The sequence below is a fragment of the Manis javanica genome, chromosome 1, assembly GCF_040802235.1.
Source record: "Manis javanica isolate MJ-LG chromosome 1, MJ_LKY, whole genome shotgun sequence".
In the NCBI taxonomy this organism is placed as follows: domain Eukaryota; kingdom Metazoa; phylum Chordata; class Mammalia; order Pholidota; family Manidae; genus Manis; species Manis javanica.
In genome coordinates, this window is record NC_133156.1 from 174,403,456 (window position 1) to 174,425,479 (window position 22,024).

Below are 22,024 nucleotides of genomic sequence, written 5' to 3' on the forward strand. Positions count from 1 at the left end.
TGCTGGTAAATCTTTCAAACTGCTGCTTCTGTGTTGGGTTTCAGCAGGACTGATGGAGTGTGCCTATCTTCCACAAGTGATAGAAGTCTCAGCTTCCCAGAGTGCTCCAGCTGTTCTCCATTAGCATGCATCCCCATTAATCACCAAAGCCCAGTGCAATGTGGACTCATTCCCAAAGCAGATCTCCAGGTCCAGGAGTGCAGAATTCCTGAGTACTCATCCTCTCCCTACTCCATTCCTCTCCCTCCTGAGCATGAGCCAGGATGGGGGAAGGGCTTGGGTCCTAATCAGTTGGGGCTTTGCCACTTTACCCTTCTCTATGTGTCTTCTCTTCTTTACCAGGTGCAGATGGTCTGCTCTGCATCTTCAGGAAATTTTCAGGGTTAGTTGTACTTGCCATACTTGCATCCTTGGTTTGTACAAAGGAGGAGGTTTCTGCCCTGCCTTTCTACTCTGCCGTCTTTTACCCTCTAGTTTCCAAAACAGCTCTCTTTTTTAATAAGTGCTGTACTTCATCTCTGTAGTTTCAAGTAAAGGAAAGCTTAATTTTTTTGACCAATGGCCAAATAAATTTTAGAAAACTTTCAGAAGCAGTTTAGTGGAATAGAAAGAACTAAGGCTTTACGATACACAAAGTTGAGTGTATATTGACTCCCCAACTCTCCAGCTTGACCACGTGGGTTGTTAATTAAGATTTTCCAGAATCATTTTCTTTATCTGAAATGTGAGGATAATAATATCTATCACACATATGTGAAGTGAAAATAAAATGATGAGTCACACAGATTATCCAACAGAGTGCCTTGGACACAGTAGACATGTTACAACTACCAATATCCAACCTCTCAAAGTTTATCTTTGAAGATATCAACCAATAAATATATCAGACCATTTATTCAAAGGTAGAATATCATAGTGTTCAGGAGAAGCAATTTCTAGTATTAGCCTCCCTGAGTTCAAATATGGCTGAAATATTTGCTTACTATTAGACCTTGGTCAAATTACTGTCCTGTGCTTCTGTGTCTTTATTGTGTAAAACAGGGATAATAAAAGTGTCTATTCATATAATTGCCATGACAATAAATCAATGTATACATTTAGAACCTTCACAAAAGTACCTGTCACATGTTAATTAGTAAACAAATTACAGGATATTTTTTCCTTAAACACTCACAATGTGCCCAGCCCTATACTGAGATCTGGGGAGATGTGGAAAAGCCATATTTACTAAAACAATTAGTAATGTCAATGTGATTTTGAAGATAATATACAAATTTCTTATGAGAATAGACTGCTTCAAAGTACTTCTGACATCTTGAAAATACATCACCAATAAGCAGGCATTGTTTTTAATCTATTGATTACACTCCATATATTATCATCCTAATTCTAAAATGAGACTGATATAAGTGCAATAAAACAGGTTTTCTTTTAAAATATTCAAACTTTAACTGAATTCAAAATCTGCATTAGTCCAAATTTACTTAGTCTTACTTGACACTTTTTTATAATTCGATAGACTCTTCAGAAAGAAACCCCAATTATTGAAGTTATATTGTGCCCAGATGCACATACATCCAAGAGATGAGGGTTTGCTAATGTGTTATCTATTCAGGTTAAATGATTTTGGGTACCAGTCCAGTAAAATTCTGCTTCAAGCACAATTGTGCTGCCAATGTTCTCTCATATGATGAAAAATGAGTATACTAGCCAACTCTGGTTTGAAATCTAAATTAGAAATGAACTTTGAAGAAAAAAATCCCACACTTTCACTTCCAGAGAAAAATAAGATCTTAAAAATAAATTAAAGAGTAGAAACCAAACATTGATAAGGGCCTTGCATCTATCAAATCAAGTACTATTAAAAGTATCCATTCATCTGAGTTTAAAATGTAATGTTAGCACTTTCAACCTAAAGACCAATTTTATCCTTGACTTCTTGAAAATTATCATTGGAAGTAATGATAGCATCCGATTATCAGGATGCCTTCTAACAGAGCACTAATAGCCCCCACAGGCATCTCTGATTTTGCCAAAATCAGGTAATATTTTTATCATAAAATCACATGTTTGCTTTAGAATTTTTTATTTACAAATAATGGGAAGAGTAGCCCAGAATTACAGTTAGATCTCTTCCCAAGTTTTGGCTTTTTGTTGGAAACAGTGAAATCAAACAGGACAGAAGAAAGGAAGGAAAAGGAAAAAAACAAAAACCTCATTAGACTTAGATGTAAACAGGAAAGAAAATGGGCCAAAATGAATTGTCAGGAAGGAGAAGCTAAGAGAGGATCACAGGGACATATTGTTTTAACCTGCAGAATATCAGCAGATCCCTCATAAAAAGTTAGTTGCAAATGGGAATGGATCCAAGTTCTTATTACCAATGATGACAGATAAAGATTAAGGCCTCTCATATACAGTATCCCTGTTGTCTTTCAGTAGCTTGACACTCTCTTTCAAATGAGGAGAGGAAAAAAAATACAAGTAGACAGTTTCTCAGAGGATCAGAGAATTGCACCCAACAGAAAGTTCATGTATAAACCACTAGGTATTAATGCAGTTGATATCAGGCCTAAGAACAAAGAGCAAATTATTCTCCAAGTATCTCAAATATTGGGCAACACACCTGGACACTGAGACCATGGACAGATCATTTGGGGAGAAGTATTAGTTTCTAACAAATTATAAGTACCCACCCTGACCATACACTGCAATTGGCATTTGACTTATGATGTAGGGAAAATTTTGTACTTTGATGGAAAACTATGCATTGTCTAGAACAGACATTTTAGAGTTTCCTGGTTCTGATTTTATGAGGGATATTTTACAGCTAAGTTGTAGATAACTGATAGCAATGAAAAATAGTTTCTGCCTACAAACATAAACTTTTTGTAGCAAAGGTTCAGCTGACTTCCCTAAGGTATAACTAGTTCGACCTTCATTTGTATACTGATTTCATTATTCTAGATCTATAAATAATTCTCTTCTTTGATTCTCCTATAAATTGGTTATAACATCTATTCCTTCATGTAAGTAATGAGTCAAATAATATCTTTAACACAATCACTTTTTATCTACATGGGAGTCATTTCTCCCTTTTTAAAATTTAGCCTTAAGTGAAAGAAAACTGATACATACTCTTTTGCATCCCTATCACTCTGTAGGTAAGTAAACTGAGTCTCAAAGTGATAAAATAACTTCTGTGAAGTTGCATAACCAGTTATTGTCAGAGCTAAGACCAGACCCAAGTCCTTTTCCTATGCTGATTCCCACCACACTCAAAGTTATATGAATTAGCTTTTATAAAAAAATTAAGATTTTACTTTTTTAGAGCAGTTTTAGGGTCACAACAAAATTGAGGGGAAGGTACAGAGGTTTTTCATATGCCCCCTTTGCCTATACATGCATAGCCTGCCCCCTTATCAACATCTTCCACCAGAGTGGTACATCTTCTACACATGACAAGTGTATATTGACACATAATCATCCAGAGTCTATAGTTTGCATTAGGATTCACTCTTGCTATTTCATATTCTGTGGTTTTGGGAAAATGTTTAATGACATGCATCCACCATTAGGATGTCATACAGAATGTTTAACTGTCCTAAAAATTGTCTGTGCTCTGCCTAGTAATCCCCCTTCACAGTCATACAACCCTTGGCAACCACTGACCTTTTTACTGTCTCCATATTTTTACCCTATCCAGAATGTTAAGTAGCTGGAATCAGCCTTTTCAGATTGGCTTCTTGAATTAGCTTTTTAATTAGCTCTTTGAAGAGAGGACAGATTATGGTCCAGAGGATGGATGGACAGTAATACAATTTCAGGTAACTGTACACTGGTGTGTTTGGGAGCACAGTATTTTGAGAGAGAAAGGAATCTTCCAAGGCAACTCTTCATGTCTGAAATAAATCAAGGTGGTACCTAACTCTCTTATATGTAAACCTAGCTCAGTGTGTAGAGTAGACAAAATGGCAAGACCAGAGAATTAACTGACAGTCTGGGAATCACTGGGAGCTAATAATTATGCTGGCTTCGCCTCCAGATTCCAAAGTGCAAACATGCTTTAAACAGATTGCCAGTTTCCCCAGGGAAGAGAGAAGGAAATGGCTGGATTAAAGTCAGAAAGCAGGGAGCCAAAAAAATCTAGTATTCATTACCATCCCCATCAATGAATATTTATTGAGCTCCCACAGAGAACCTAGTATCAAAGCTCAGGAATTAAGAGAAGTAAATACAATTTAGAGCAGTAAAAGTTCCCTCTCTCCAAGGCTGCCACATGGCAGTGGGGAAGAACCCTGAATGCCAGGAGAGGAGAGAGCCAGGAAAAAGCAGACTCCCTCTCCCTCAACTTTCAGAAAACAATAAATCCTATCCTAGTGGGGGCTTAATTTCTCATTTTTGTTTAATTACCTGAAACTAAAGTTGTAGTTCATTTTTTAACTTCGATACTTATATTCTCTACAGCCATCTGGGTGTCTTTTAGACATGTGACTTCAAACTCTCAAGTTTGGTGATATTTTGGCCTTTATTGTAAAGAATAAGAAAATTGTTCAATATTCCTGATCAAAGAATCCTTTATGTAGGGTCTTAACTCTCCAAGAAATGGTACTTTATAAGAAGATTTTCATACCTAAACAAGATGGTCTCACTTTGTAAAATGGTGGTGTTTTGAATCTCATGTACTAATTCTATCTTTGAATTATAAGAACGTGTGGCTTCCAGTGGTATAATTTGAAAGGATTCTTGGAGTATTTTTGTGTGGGCATGCCCATGAAACCCTACCGATTCTTGATAAAGGTATTCAGTTACTTTTAAACAGCAGGCTCTGGCTGCTCCTGCAGGAGAGCCTAGTATAACAAGGTAAATTCAGTTCACGTGGATGCTCGAAACTGCTGGCGCCCACTGGTGTCCCCTCGGTCCAGACAGGGTGTATCTGGGTTTCTCTGGAGGACTCCGGCTGCTAAAGTGATGCGCCCACCTCCTCCTGTCTGTTGCCTGTCATCAGCCTCAGTCAGTTCCTGCTGGAGAGGGAACATCCATATCTTCACCTCCCCTGGGATAGCCAGTGGACCTATAAGGCATGGAGTTAAATGTGAAATTCACTTTGGTATTATTCATTCCTGGAAACCCATGTTCTCAGTGGAAGGACATACCCTATTTTAGGAAAAACATCTTGTAGCTGGTTTCATGCTTGAAACTAGGAAACTAGAAGTAAAATGGTCTTGTTAGTAAACCATTAATCATGACATCATTTTCCATGGACATGATGGCCCAGTGTGGAGTATGCATAATCAGTGGATCTCATTTATTCCTCAGAAATGAATTAAAAACATTCTCTCACACTGTAGCCCACATCTTCTTTACTCCTGCTTGCTTTTATTCTTTCTCCATCCTCCTTTCCTCATCGCTTTCTCCACCCCAGGGTTTTTCAATCTTGACATTACTGACAGAATTAGGTAATTGTTTCATGTGGGAGACTACCCTTCTCATTGTAGGCTGTTGACAGCATCTCTGCCTTCTGTCCACTAGAAGCTGTGACAAGCAACCCGAACACCTCTCCAGAATTTGTACCACCCAAAGCTATGACAAGCAACCCGAATACCTCTCCAGAATTTGCCAGATTTCCTCTGGGGGCAAAAATCTCTCCCAGTTAAGAATCACTAATCTAAACCTGGGTATATTTCTTCCAACTGCCATAGCCAGCTATGTGAATCATAGTCATGGAACTTCACCTCTCTGGGTGACAATTTTAACATTTGAATATTTATAGAACTTTCTACATGGCATCCCTCTTCATTCTTCAAACCTGTTCTCTTGCTCAGGCCTTAAGCTTATTAATGGACCCAGTGCAGATGTCTGTCAACTCTTTTATAGTGTATACACTTTACACATTCCATCTACATTCTGGCCAATGTTGAATTTGTTTTCTCAGTAACATGATTCTGCTTCCTTCTCTCAAAATTGCAGTAATTTGTGTTTCAGAGACACTCATTGAATTTTGAATAATGAGTGAAATTATGAAATGCTTAATACATTACTGAATTAATGAAATAATGTATTAATAATTTTAATGGCTTGAGTTACCTCCACTTGACCAAAGCATTACACCACCAAAAAACTATTTTTCTTTAAACTTCTTTTTCTACTTAGATCCAGAGATTGACTGAGTGAAAAGGCCTTCAAATCATCACTTTAGTTTTTCCTACAATGTTTTATCCAAATAATCAAGGCAACCTTATTGCTGACCACAGCAGATGTCGTCTTACTTTCAAAATCTCAATTATGTATGTGGACTTTGTATGCTTCCCCAAACCACTACAGTCTGACTATGTAATAAAGAATCTGGATCAAATAATAATTGAAGAAAAAAAATCTTGTTATGACCTTACTATTCTAAAAAGTGCCACTTCTCTCTGATTTGCCAAATTATTACCTCTGTTCAGCTCTATATATTCTGATTCTTCTCCCTTCCCCTAACCCCAGGGATAAATCTTTCCCTACAAAATACATTTCTAAAGAGTTTATACAGAAGCAATTTGTCCCATGGGAGCTTTTGAAACTCTGGAGGCAAGCATCATTTCCAGCTGACTGAAACTGTTCTATACAACTCCCTGGACCTTTATATAGATGTATCCTCAGCTGATATATCAGTTAAGCCAGAAAAGACAATACATGTTTTTATTTTAATACAGTATAATAACTAAATATTTCCTTCACGAGCATCAAATGTAAGTTTGAACTGGTTTGAAGTCAGCTTTTCACCTTGGGACTCTATGATTTTATCATTTTAAGCTGTAATAACTTTCAAAGTTGAATGATCAGATCCTACTCAGACAGTCTTAGAATTCAGAGATATGGTTACTTGTGAGTAAACAACGAGTGCTTCTCAGTTATGTAAAAAGCCACACATAACAAAAGGAATGGGTTACTTCCTGAGAGTGTGGTGCTCATCTCCACTGTGAATAATGCTAAGAAAAACAAGATCAGTGCTTAGATGCTTGTGAGGACAACCACCACCAACATAGGCTGAACTTGCTCAACTAGGTCCTTTGCCTCATGCATTGTGTTGCCAACAGTCAGTAGGGGAAAGATTGCATTTGAAAGCATTGATGAATTACTGTCTCTCTACAATTGAAGATCTTGCTTATGGTGAATATATCAACAGGGTGTTCCTACTTAGAGAATGCAGTTATCATTCAATATTAGTATATTATTAGAGTTAATTTAATGATTTGAAGCATGAAAACATAGTATTATTGAAATATAACATAGGTGATCTAATGCAATCATTTTTTATAGTCAAGAAACATTCAATGTAGGAAAGTGACTCCCCCCACTGGAGAGTTTCAGCTCTGGGCAAGTTCACTCTGGATTCAGTGAGACCGAATAATGACAACAGAACGTTAAGGGTAAAACGTCTTAAGACAAGCTCTATTCTCATGGTGGCAGGTTGAGTATTAGAATCATGTCTGCATCCAGCCAATCTGTGTTTCCCCTCAGCCTCCATCTCCAGCAGCTACCAGCTGGGGAGAGCACTGGGTGGAGCTCTTTATATGACAACACAGGCAATAATGGCTCATTGCCAACAGGTGTGTAAGCATGTGCCTGTGCAGTAGGTCAATTACATCATTGCATGTGTGCAGTGGGCAAGGAGATCAGAGTCAGGCAAGGATCCTGGGCACAAGAACTTCCTTTTTCCCTAAATTGACCTACAGACCATCTACCCAGTAATATACTGTCTTTTAGAAAATTAATATAAATCTCACTTCAACTTTGTCAAAAGACTGATGAAGGTCATAGTGTGGAATTTTGATGCTGTTTGGTCAATGTCTGTTAATCATTCAAAATCTTTCCTGATTTCCTTTTTTAGCCAAAGGACAAGAAGACAATTTTGAAACAAGCCATTTCTAGTGTTCTTTATGAATGGGCACTAGGAACCCAATCATATCTTCCTTTTTCTTGAATAAGAATTCAGCCTCTGTACTTTCTGCTCCATTCACTTAGAATTATTTTCCCCTAGAATTTTCACTGATAGTCCCCTGTGGGGAAAATCAAAGTTCCTATGGCCAGGATTCTAAACTGAACCTAAACTACTTGGTGATGTAACTGGCCTACTACTAGGCTAATGCTTCCACACCCATTGACAATGAGCTATTATTGACTGACTCACTATATAAATAGCTCTGCCCAGTGCTCTGGGTGGAGGCAGAGATGGAGGAGGATTACAGACCTGCAGATTACAGACCTGCAGACTGCTGGGTGCAGACCTGAGTGCCTGACCTACCGCTGAGAGAATAAAGCTGGGCATAAACCCTTTTACCTCAAGAATGTTCAATTGCCATTTCTCAGTCTCACTGACTCCACAGTGAACTTGCCTGTGCAAGACACCCCCTTATTCTCTTCAGGTCTTTATTCAAATTTCATTTTATCCCTTCTCTATCCACTGCATATAAAATAACAATGCCCCCATCCATGCTATTTCTTGCCTTTCCTATCTCCTTATTCTGTTTTATTTTTCTCTTAGAAAAAATATGCTGTATTACTAATTTGGTTGTTTTCTTCTGTCTGCATCTCACAGAATGTAGGCTCCATGAGAACAAGGGCTTTGCTTTGTTTTCTGTTATATCAATGTTACCTTGAAGACTGACTGGCTGACATAAGAGATACTCAATATGAATTTGTTAAGGTCAACTAGGTCATCAATTATCAAGTCAAACTAGAGTTGACTCTTTCAAGGACTCAGTCAGAATTGAGGAAGAAAATTTAATAATTCAGATCTGTTATGTTTTATTTCAAGACTCTCCACCAGATCCCCAGATTTTAAATTAGAAGCCAAATACTTCTGATGTTTTGAATGCTATATAGATTATGTTTCTTTAATTTAATCAACTATTTTAGAAAATCAAGAAATTTCACATAGAAGTAACAATTTCTGGATTATTTTGAATATCTGAATCCCACTGTCTCATTTCCAAATAGAAGAGATGTCTGGAGCCAAACCATGGCTTATTCATTTACAAGAGGTACATTTTCTGGGATCACAACCTGACTTTCCTCCTTTTTCTTATGTCTGTACCCTTCTAATTATCTGCCAGGCTACTGAAAGCATTTTAAGTTGCAGTATTTTCTCTAAGTACTTCTGAGCGCTTTGTCCAACCATTTAGGAAAATTAATGACTAATCATAGAAAATACAAATGATCACAACTAGAGTTATTAATGGTCATCAACATACCTTTAATACACAACTTTCAAACGCAACTACACAAATCTCAAAACAAGTAGCACTAAAGCAGAGAATTGGTGACATGATTTGGACCAGGTCGTGCTGGGCTTGTTTAGTAGTGATAATGTTAAGTGAAACAGTCTTTCAGGCACTCCAACACTTCTGCAACTCATCTGTGCCATCTCCCTCTTTCCTCATTTAGCCCTCTTTAAGGTTCAGGCACCCAAAACTCCAACTCTAAATGGAGTTAGTACACTATTCTTGGGATGCCTGCCCATCGTCTTTAGCTTTAGTAATTCTTGTGGCTTGTGCACCATAGAGAAATGGCACAGGTTAAAATTATATATAGTAGGTAGTAAGAGAACTTACCAATTTGGTTAAGTTAAACTCACTTTCTTGAATGTGACACCTATAAAATAATAACTGTCACTGAGAGCTCAATGAATGTTATTCTAGATACTTTACACATATTAAGTCATTTTGTCTTTGCAGCAACCCAATAAACACTAATTCACTTGGAAATTATAACAAGGATTTTAAACCCAGATTCTCTGCACTAAAGACTGAGTTTTAAACCACCACTTGCCATATCACCACCTCTGTAAAACTCATATAAATGTATATTTATGTATATACATATAAATGTATAAAAGCATATAAAGTTCTTTTGAAATTAAAAAAAATGTTTTTTTAAAATACTTGGCTACCATATGTTCTCCTTCAAATGGAGTTAAGGATTTATTGGGGGTTCTAGCAGGGGAGCATGGCTAATCCTCTATCTTTGATAATGGAAGGTCCTTTATGGGGAAGATCATGCTATTTGACTGCAGAAGTAACTTCAGGTGAATGTCCATGAAGTAGTGAGGGAGGAAGGGGACTCCTGCCTAGCCGGGTGGATCAGCCAAATCAACCCTGATGATTAGTGGGGTGATAGATGTCATAGCCACATCACACTCAGATCCCATGTGCAAAGTTCTTAGCATAATCCTTGACACATAAATTGTCAATATAGGCTAGCTATGTAGCCTAGAAATAAAAAGACAAAGTGACTTTCTTCTTTTTTTCAATGCAGTCTCTTCTGCTCCATTCATAGCATCCTCAAAAACAATGCTCTTGTTAAAATTCAGGTTTCGTTCATTGGCATTTCCTGAGCGGGTATTGAATCTGAATCTCTCTCCATCTGCTTTTAGCTCATATAACTAGGTTTCTATTTCCTTTTGGTCCACTTTCTAAATTCCTCATCCAACATCTATCTAATACTCTAGCAATGCCTGCATCCCTGAATTGGTCTCTCCAGGCCCTTCCCAATTTCTGGAATCCTGCCTCTGGTACTTAGTGTTCCACGTGGTAAATGGAATTCTGTACCTGGTCCAAGCTCTGCTCTGTTACAAAATATACAAGCCCAGTATGCTATTAATGAAGCCAATGCAGAAACCCAGGGTTTCTTCTTCCAAGCTGCTTTCTGAGTCAGTGGCTAAAACAGTCTAAAATACTGTCTGATTTTCCTATCCATGTGCTTACATTTCACAAATGAGCATAATAATGGACTGGATGGATTTTAGACTATCTCCTTCAAAAGAATATTTGATAAAAGGAACATAGATATTTATTGCAAAAAAGAAGATTCTTTGAATTATTCTATCATCTCCCAACTCTGCCATTATAATTTTTGTATTTGATTTTTCTCACACAAAACAAAATTTATAGAAGTCAAAATGTTTGTTACTGTTTAAGGCACCTTTAGGAGAAACGCTTTCCACAATAATCACCTAGCTGTGAAGTCAGCAGGTGATTTCTTAGTTCCTTTGGCTTTAAGTCATCTTTAGGAGCGAAATGTCACAAAAGGCTCCATGGTGTATGCTGTTAAGTCTTGTCAAAACCATAGCCAGATCCAATGGATGATCTATGCAATTTAGGGGAGTCCTATAATATAAGGAACTGAACTGTTAAAACAATATACTCCCAAGAAATTTTCAGGAAGACACATTTTATCCACTAGCAATGCAACCAAAGAAGTAAGGAATATTTTTGAATTGGACACAAAAAGTGGTGAGCAAAGACATAGGCATAGAAACAGAGTTAGGTACAATAGTGGATCCGGTGCCTGGTCATAGCAAAATCAATGAAAACCAATGGTCAAAACCCTTACTCAAATGTAAAGGGAGAACAACTCCAAGATAAGCACTTGGGCAGTCAGAAGGCTAAAGATTTTATAGTTCGTAGGATAAATTGAGGGAGGTCAGTCAAGGTTCAGTTTTGTCCCAATAATTGTTCATTTTCCTAATTCTCAGATGCTATGAGAAAAATTCAGAAGGATATAGAGGCAGCAAGATTAGGGTCACAGTTTAGCAGCATTTGGGAGGAAAATTGGGATTAAGTATGAGGGATGAGGAGGAATAGTTGGAGGCTAATGTTTTTCAAATTCACAGTGGAGAACATACAGGGTTTTTTTGAGCAGTGAGAAGGCTTTATTCAAAAAATACACACTCAAAGAAAAGGGAGTGTGGGCAACCTCAGAGAGGAGGTGAACTTAAGGATTTTGGGTTTGTTTCATTTTTTCTTTTTGTTTAAGTATCACTGACATACCATCTTATGATGGTTTCACATAAACAACACTCGTTTCAACATATTATCAAGTACTAACCCCTCTGCTGCAGTCACTATCTATCAACATACTAAGATGCTAGAGAGTCATTACTTGTCTTCTCCATGCTGCACTGCCTTCCCTGTGCCTACCTATATAGTGATTACTAATTTTTTATTAAAGTATTATGATATACACTCTTATGAAGGCTTTACATTAAAAAACAATGTAGTTACTACATTCACCCCTGTTATTGTGTTCTCCCATACTCCATTGCAATCACTGCCCATCAGTGTAGTAAGATGCCACAGAGTCACTATTTGCCTTCTCTGTTTTACACTGTCTTTCCCTATACCATGTGGGCCAATCACAGTACCCTTGAATCCCCCTCCTCTCTCCCTCTCCACCCACTCTCCCACACCCCTCCCCTTTGGTAACCACTAGTTCCTTCATGGAGTCTGTGAGTCTGTTGCTTTTTTGTTCTTTCAGTTTTGCTATATAAATGAGGGAAATCCTTTGGTATTTGCTGTTCTTTGTCGCCTTATTTAACTGAGCATAATATCCTCTAGCTCCATCCATGTAGTTGCAAATTGCAGAATTTGTTTCTTTCTTATGGCTGAGTAGTATTCCATTGTGTATATGTACCACTTCTTCTTTATCCATTCATCTACTGAGGGACACTTAGGTTGCTTCCATATCTTAGCTATTGTAAATAGTGTTGCAATAAACATAGGGGTGCATATGTCTTTTTGAATCTGAGAAATTATTTCTTTAGGTAAATTCCTAGGAGTGGAATTCCTGGGTCAAATGGTATTTCTATTTTTAGTTTTTTGAGGAACCTCCATATTGCTTTCCACAATGATTGAAATAGCTTACATTCCCACCAGCAGTGTAGGAGGGTTCCCCTTTCTCCACATCCTCGACAGCATTTGTTGTTCTTAGACTTTTCCATACTGGCCATCCTAACTGGTGTGAGGTGATATCTCATGTGGTTTTAATTTGTATTTCTCTGATAATTAGCGATGTGGAGCATCTTTTCATGTGCCTATTGGCCATCTGAATTTCTTCTTTGGAGAATTGTCTGTTCATATCCTCTGCCCAGTTTTAACCATGTTATTTGCTTTTGGGTGTTGCGGTGTGTGCGTTCTTCATATATTTTGGCTGTTAATCCCTTGTCAGATATTTCATTTACAAATATATTCTCCCATACTGTAGAATGAATTTTTGTTCTGTTGATGGTGTCTTTTCTGTACAGAAGCTTTTAAGTTTGATGTAGTCCCATGTGTTCATTTTTGCTTTTGTTTCCTTTGCTCGAGAAGATGCATTCAGGAAAAAGTTGCTCATGTTTATATTCAAGAGATTTTTGCTATATTGTCTTCTAAGAGTTTTATAGTTTCATGACTTACATTCAGGTCTTTGATCCATTTTGAGTTTACTTTTGTGTATGGGGATAAACAATAATCCAGTTTCATTCTCTTGCATGTAGCTTTTCAGTTTCACCAACACCAGTTGTTGAAGAGGCTGTCATTTCCCCATTGTATGTCCATGGCTCCTTTATTGTATATTAATTAACCATATATTCTTGGATTTATATCTGGGCTCTCTATTTTGTTCCATTGGTCTATGGGTCTGTTCTTGTGCCAGTACCAAGTTCTCTTGGTTACTGTGGCTTTGTAGTAGAGCTTGGGAATGTAATCCCCCAGCTTTATTCTTCCTTCTCAGGATTGCTTTGGCTATTCTGGGTCTTTTGTGCTTCTATATGAATTTTAAAATTATTTTCTCTAGTTCTTTGAAGAGTGCTGTAGGAATTTTGATAGGGATTGCATTGAATCTGTAGACTGCTTTAGGCAAGATGGCTATTTTGACAATATTAATTCTTCCTATCCATGAGCACAGGATTTGTTTCCATTTATTGGTATCTTCTTCAATTTCTCTCATGAGTGTCTTACAGTTTTCAGTGTATACGTCTTTCACTTCCTTCTTTGGTTTGTTCCTATGTATTTTATTCTCCTTGATGCAATTGTGAATGGAATTGTTTTCCTAATTTCTCTTTCTGCTGGTTCACTGTTAGTGTATAGGAATGCAACAGATTTCTGTGTATTAATTTTGTATCCTGCAACTTTGCTGAATTCAGATATTAGATCTAGTAGTTTTAGAGTGGATTCTTTAGGGTTTTATATGTACAATATCACATCATCTGCAAACAGGGACAGTTTGACTTCTTCATTGCCAATCTGGATGCCTTTTATTTCTTTGTGTTGTCTGATTGCCATGGCGAGGACCTCTAGGACTATGTTCAATAAAAGTGGAGAGAGTGGGCATCCTTGTCTTGTTCCCAATCTTAAAGGCAAGACTTTCAGCTTCTCGCTGTTAAGTATGATGTTGGCTCTGGGTTTGTCATAAATGGCCTTTATTATGTTGAGGTACTTGACCTCTATACCCATTTTGTTAAGGGTTTTTATCATGAATCAAAGTTGAATTTATTCAAATACTTTTTCACGCCAATGGAAATGATCATGTGGTTTTTGTCCCTCTTTATGGTGATGTGGCAGATGATGTTGATGGATTTTCTAATACTGTACCACCCTTGCATCCCTGGAATAAATCCTACTTGATCATGAAGGATGGTCTTTTTTATGTATTTTTTAATTTTATTTGCTATTTTGTTGAGTATTTTTGCATCTATGTTCATCAGGGATATTGGTCTGTAATTTTCTTTTTGTGGTGTCTTTGCCTGGTTTATGTATAGGAGTGATGCTGGCCTCATAGAATGAGTATGGAAGTATTCCTTCCTCTTCTACTTTTTGTAAAACTTGAAGGGGTATGGGTATTATGTCTTCCCTAAATGTCTGAGAAAATTCCATGGTGAAGTCATCTGGTCCAGGGATTTTGTTCTTAGGTAGCTTTTGATGACCAGTTCAATTTCATTGCTGGTAATTGGTCTGTTCAGATTTTCTTTTTCTTTGTGGGTCACCCTTGGAACTTTTATTTTTATAGAAAGTTGTCCCTTTCTTCTAGGTTATCCAGTTTGTTAGCATATAATTTTTCATAGTATTCTCTCATACTTCTTTGTATTTCTGTGGTGTCTGTAATGATTTTTTCTTTCTCATTTCTGATTCTGTTTATGTGTGTAGACTCTTTTTTTCTTGATAAGTCTGGCTAGGAGTTTATCTATTTTATTTTCTCAAAGAACCACCTCCTGCTTTCATTGATTCTTTCTATTATTTTATTCTTCTCAATTTTATTTTTTTTGCTCTAATATTTATTATCTCCTTCCTTCTACTAACTTTGGGCCTCACTTGTTCTTTTCCTAGTTTCATTAATTGTTAGTTTAGACTGTACATATGGGATTGTTCTTCTTTCCTGATGTAGGCCTGTATTGCAATATACTTCTCTCTTAGCATGGCATTAGCTGTGTCCCACAGATTTTATGTTGTTGAGTTATTGTTGTTATTTGTCTCCATATATTGCTTCATCTCTCTTTTTAGTTGATCATTGATCCATTGGTTATTTAGGAACATGTTGTTAAGCTTTCATGTGTTTGTAGGATTTTTCATTTTCTTTGCATAATTTATTTCTAGTTTCATACCTTTGTGGTCTGAGAAGCTAGTTGGTATGATTTGGTACAATTTCAATCTTTTTGAGTTTACTGAGACTCTTTTTGTGGCCTAGTATATGGTCTATTCATGAAAATGTTCCATGTGCAATTGAGAAGAATGTGTATCCTGTTGCTTTTGGGTGGAGAGTTCTGTAAATGCCTTTTAGGCCCATCTGATCTAATGTATTATTCAATGCCTCTGTCTCCTTACTTATTTTTGTCTGGTTGATCTGTCCTTTGAAGGAGTGGAGTGATGAAGTCTCCTAGAGTGAATGCATTGCATTCTATTTCCCCTTTTAGTTCTGTTAGTATTTGTTTCACATATGTGTGTACTCCTGTGTTGGGTGCATGGATATTTAAAATGGTTATATCCTTTTGTTGGATTGACCCCTTTATCTTTATGTAATATCCATCTTTGTCTCTTGTGAGTTTCTTTGTTTTGAAGTCTATTTCATCTGATACAAGTACTGCAGCACCTGCTTTTTTCTCCCTATTAGTTGCATGAAATATCTTTTTCCATCCCTTCACTTTTAATCTGTGTATGACTTTGTTTTTGAAGTGATTCTCTTGTAGGTAGCATATAGCTGGGTGTTGGTTTTTTATCCATTCAGTGACTCCATGTCTTTTGACTGGTGCATTCAGACCATTTACATTTAGGGTGATAATCGATAGGTAGGTACTTATTGCCCTGGCAGGCTTTAGATTCCTGGTACCAAAGGTTCAAGGGTAACTTCCTTACTAAGAGTCTAATTTAACTCACTGTATATACTATTACAAACACAATCTAAAGTTTCTTTTTTTTTCTTCTCCTTTTTCTTTCTCCCCCATTCTTTATATATTAGGTATCATATTCTGTACTCTTTGTTTATCCCTTGGTTGACTTTGGGGATAGTTAATTTAATTTTGCATTTGCTTGGTAATTAGCTGTTCTAGTTCCTTTACTGTGGTTTTATTACCTCTGGTGACAGCTATTAAACCTTAGGAACACTTTCATCTATAGCAGTCCCTCCAAAATACACTGTAGAGATGGTTTCTGAGAGGTAAATTCTCTCAGCTTTTGCTTATCTGGAATTTGTTTAATCCCTCCTACAAATTTAAATGATAATCTTGCTGGTTAACATATTCTTGGTTTGAGGCCCTTCTGCTTCATTGAATTAAATATATCATGCCACTCTCTTCTGGTCTGTAAGATTTCTACTGAGAAGTCTGATGAAAGCCTGCCTTTGTATGTGATTTTATTTCTCTCTGGCTGCTTTTAATAGTCTGTCATTATCTTTGATCTTTGCCATTTTAATTATTATATGTCTTGGTTTTGTCCTCCTTGTGTCCCTTGTGTTTGGAGATCTGTGCACCTCCATGGCCTGAGAGACTATCTACTTCCCCATATTGGGGACATTTTCAGCAATTACTTCCTCAAAGACACTTTCTATCCTTTTTTCTCTTCTTCTTCTGGTACCCCTATAATACTAATATTGTTCCATTTGGATTGGTCACACAGTTCTCTCAGTATTCTTTCATTCCTAGAGATCCTTTTTCTCTCTGTTCCACAGCTTCTTTGTATTCATCTTCCCTAGTTTCTGTTTCATTTATTGTCTCCTCCATTGTATCTAATCTGCTTTTAATACCCTCCACTGTGCTCTTCAACGATTGGATATCCATGCTAAATTTGTTCCTGAGTTCTTGAATATTGTTTTGTACCTCTATGAGAATGTTTATGATTTTTATTTTGAAATCTCTGTCAGGAAGATGTGTTAATTCTGTCTCACTCCATCATTTCTCTGGTGTTGAGATTTTGCTTTGAACCAGTTTCCTTTGACATTTCATATTTGTATGTGGTGTCCTGTAGTGCCCAGAAGTTCTACTCTGTTGAACTGCTCAGCTCCTGGAGTGATGTCGGGGGGATCACAGGGCAGTGGTGCTGGTGTTTGGGGGGAGAAAAGAGCTATTTCCTGTTTCCCAGCTTCTATGCCTGTCTCCACTGACAGAACCAGTGGGCTGAACACACAGGTATAAGCCTCTAAGCTTTGTGTTTGTAGCTGCTGTAGGTGGGGCTTCCCTCTGGCTGGCCTGTTGCCAGGGCAGGGTCTGCCAGTGCAGACTACCGGGGAGGAAGACATAGCAGCTGTGTATCACAGTCAGAGGCCTTGGAGCAGCATAGTCAGCCAGGGGAATGGAGCAGCACCTGAAGATCGTTTAAGTTCCCAACCTTGCACACTTGTCAGAGTGCACCCAGACAATTTTGTCTACCTGTCCTTTCTCCTGAGCAGTAAGCTCTGTGCTATCCTTGCCCCTTTAGCAGCCCTCTCACTGTTAGGAGGTTTTTCAGACTGCTCACCCAGATCAGTCTGAAATTCCTGTTTTCCCAGGAATTTCAGATATGAATTCCTGTTTTCCACAAGCAGCTGAAATCTCCATCTCTCCAGGTGTTTCACCTGTCTTAGCTTTCCAACCCCACTAATCACCAGAGCACCATGCAATGTACGTTCATGCTCCCAGAGCAGAGTTCCAGGGGTAGGCATTCCCCAGTCCCAGGCCTCCACTCCCTCCCCACTCTGTTTCTCTTCTTCCCCCGGGTGAGCTGGGGTGGGGGAAGGGCTTGGGTCCCACCGGCTCACAGCTTTGGTACATTACCCTGTTCTGTGAGGTCTGCTCTTTTCTCCAGGTGTATGCAATCTGGTGCAACCTTCTTTCCTGTTGCTCTTTCAGAATTAGTCATATTAATTATATTTTCATATTATATGTGGTTTAAAGAGGAGGTCTCTGTCTCACCTCTCATGCCATCTTTAATCCAATCTCTGAGAACATGCAGTTTTTAAGAATCATTCAGAATATTTGAAGATTATTCCTCAGTTTTTAATAGCTTGGGGATATTTTTGAATCTGGGGACAGGTTTTCTTTTAGTTCTTCTCTCCTTGTTTCTAACAGAGTATGTGGATAGGGAGTTAAGAGCATATGGATCAGGATATCCTTAGAATTTTAACCAAGAACTAAGTTTGAAGAAATTAAGTAAGTTTGAAAGTTCACTCTGACAGCCATGGCTGTGTGGATCACTTAGGTCTCCCATTGAGAGAGTCTGTTGTGAGGAAATTGTTACCTTACAGCCTGCAGCTGCCACATTTTCAGTACCTAATAGAGCATTATTGATAAAACCACTATCTCCCTAACTGCTCTCAACCAATAACTGAGCACAGTGGGAAGACTAAAGTGTCTGACCAGAACAAGCTTTCTCTGATGGAAAGCATTGTGGTGGGGAGTCCCATCAGCCTGGCCAAGACTTTGTCTCCATACACAATTCTGCTTCCTTCCTATGCTTTTTTTTTCCAGGCTTGCTCAGACTCATTTTGATCCAAAGGCTCTGTATGATGCTTCTGCTCCTTCTCTCCATCATCCTCAGAAGTGCTTCCCATGATAAATTCCTCAGACTTAATTTTATTTTGATACCACCTTTTGGAGGACCCAAACTGGCATGCAAACTCATTTATAAAAATACTAACAAACAGACCCAAGGAACTCTGTTTTACTAATGGACACATTTCTATTTTACATCCAAAATCTTCCAGAGGTTACACTATCACCACATGGAGGCAGACAAAGCAATCCACAGCCACCACATTGATCCACAGAGGTCTTTAAAAGCTTCCCCTGTCTATACTTCCAAGAAAGGAGACACTGATATGAAAGGAGTTTGTGTATACATATGAATAAATTTAGCCAGTGCCCTCTCATAATACTCTGCCTTATCTTCAAGGGATTCTGAAATGCAGAGCAAGTTAATTTGCAACAAGTCAATGATGATTAAGTGCATTTTCAGTCTTCTGTCTTCCCATCTACTAGGTAAACACAGATACTAGAGTAATATTGTTGCTTTATTTGTATACAAGTGAATTAGTAATTGTCAAGAAAATCTTCTCTACTAATTTCTTTTTTGGAAGGCTATTTCCTTTTGTTTTTCTTGGTTGTTAAAATTCTTTATGTTGTAAGATTCACTTAAATATAGTGCTGGAAAATTTGGAGAGAAAATGTACTCTACTTCCTACATGCAATTACAAATCCAAATAGTTAACATTATAATATTTCTTGATACTTCAGTAAACAGTAAGTCAGAAACTATCAGAAAATAGCTTGCAGACTAAATGAACGAACATATTAACAGCATTCATTGTGATGATTAATAGATATTATAGTAAATAAAGTGAGAATAGATGCTTATCTATTCATGTGGAAGAGATAAAGGCTTTTTAAAGGACTGTTTACTAGGAATTGAGATGGAATCTCAGAACTGAGGGGAAAGATCAGGAAATACACTATAAATGTATCCAATATAGAACACATCAAATAATTTATTGTCATGTTTCAGTAGATTCCAATTACTCTTTGACCCTTTTTTACTGCTGTTCTGAATGCTTTGTCAGGAATACATTTTTTCCTTCAAGTTTTTTTCAATTTGGTACTGTATGCAACAATCTAGTCCACTTTTATGAGCATGAAACCATATGTGAAGCTTTATGGAAATCCACAGGAACAAAATGAACAAGGTAAGTTACTGACCTGTGAAATATAATATGATGATTTTACATATATCATGGAGTATACCTCCCTTGTAGAAAAGAAAGTAATTGTACAACCAAAGATAGAAGGAATGTTTGATTGCCTCTATACCCAAAGTGACTATATAATGTATTATGCAGACCAGGACACTTTTGAGAATATAAGAATGAACTGTTATTATTCTGGGATGGAGGTCATAAATTGGACTGACCAGATAATGTAGGCTATTTCAACATTCACCTGAAACCAAATTCTCTGGAATGCATTTATTTTTCCATGAAGTATCGTATGTGCTCTATTCAGTGTCCACAACTCCTAAGGTTGACATATTCACCTCACAGGCAGGAGATCAGGTATAGGTGTGGTTGCTTAACTAGTATTCTCCTGAAAGTACAGAGTTCAACTCATCTGCTTTGTTAATATCACTTTCATAGAGCATGCAACATATGTAACTGATGCTGTAAGAGAATGAAATGAAAACATATCAGTGACTAGTTATTTTAGATAAAGACCCAGTGGTGAGATAGAAACAATAAATAGCCTACCAGCAATTTCAGTATGAGTACATTTATTTATTTATTTATTTATTATTTATTTATTTATTTATTTATTTATTTATTTTTATTCTCCAAGAATAGATGTAATAAATCTTCTGGACTGACCTAACTTGTCCACAGTTGGTGGATCCACTGTGATCAATTTCTCCATAGAAATTAACAAGCATGAAGAAGAAGCATCTTTTATGAGGATTCCAGCCCTCAACAAAATGTCTTTCATCTGAATTCCACCAGCCTTTACTATATTCTTTTGTCTTCTGTCATTTTCTACTTATCCTCCTATATTTCTTCCTCATTCAAATACGAGCTCACTTAGGTTAATATGACTCAGCTCACACAACATCTTTACTGTATAAATAGTATATTTGCTCAAAGATGTGGATATTTAATCCTTTCTTTGATTATAAATTAGCAGCCAAAATTCATAATTGACACTCTACTCATGTGCTATAGTAAAACAAAGAACATAGAAAAGACTGTTGATATCTATAGATTAAGGTTTTGGTCTGGGTTGCATCATTCATATCTTCCTTTAGAAGAACTAACTTCTGCATAAAATCAATTTTTACATTTAAACAAGCAAAAAGGGCTTTCTTTCACATGCTGAAAAGTTAGTTTCCTCTGTTGATTCTATGCTTCCATTAAAATTGAATGTGTAAGATGTATGCTATCCTAAGTTCTTTTACAGCAAACATGACATCACACACATACTCTGTCAGCTGGGTGGTGTATGGCTTAGTACTCCTTTCAAGGATTTACTATTAAACTGCAAGAAGTGTAGTTAGCTAACAACTTCTAGCTGTGAGTACCTTTAGGATCTACCTCAGCTTTTGGGTTATGGCCATGTATTTCTGACGCAGCTCCCAGACAATGAGTCACATAGTGGGGTAATATATCCTGGATGTTTCTGTCTACACTGTTTCCTCTAATGTGCAGTCTCTTTTCTTGAGGTTCCCTGTTGAACTGGCCAAGACTATCAGATTTATGTCACTCTTGCCTAACCCTGCTTCCTCCCTTCTGTTATCTTCTGCAGTCATTAATATTCAATGAACTTCTGTACTCTCAACTCCATCTCAGCGTGTTTCCTAATAGCCTCAACTAAAACACACAAACTATCTATAAAGGTCTCTGTGTTTTATGCTTGGTGACATCAGTAAATTTACTTTTTTTAAAATTAAGAAAAAGTGAGGGCACTGCCTAAGGGAGGAATGGGCAAGCAGAGAGAGTGAAGAGAAGTGAAAAGAGTAAAAACAGAAATAAATTATTTCAAGGTCAATTATGTAATCTTCAATAAGTATGTTCTCTGATTAATTATCCCTAAGCTTTTTTGGGCCATGTTCCCCACAGAGAGTTTTATGAAAGCTCTTAGTCATGTACTTTAGGAAACCATGCATAGAAATGAAAATTGATGTAGAGTGTTAGAGGTCCGTGGCATTATGTTTTAAAGTTGGCCTGTAGGCCTTATGCAGTAAATAAATTCTCTGAAAGAAAACTTCAAATTTTATGTGGT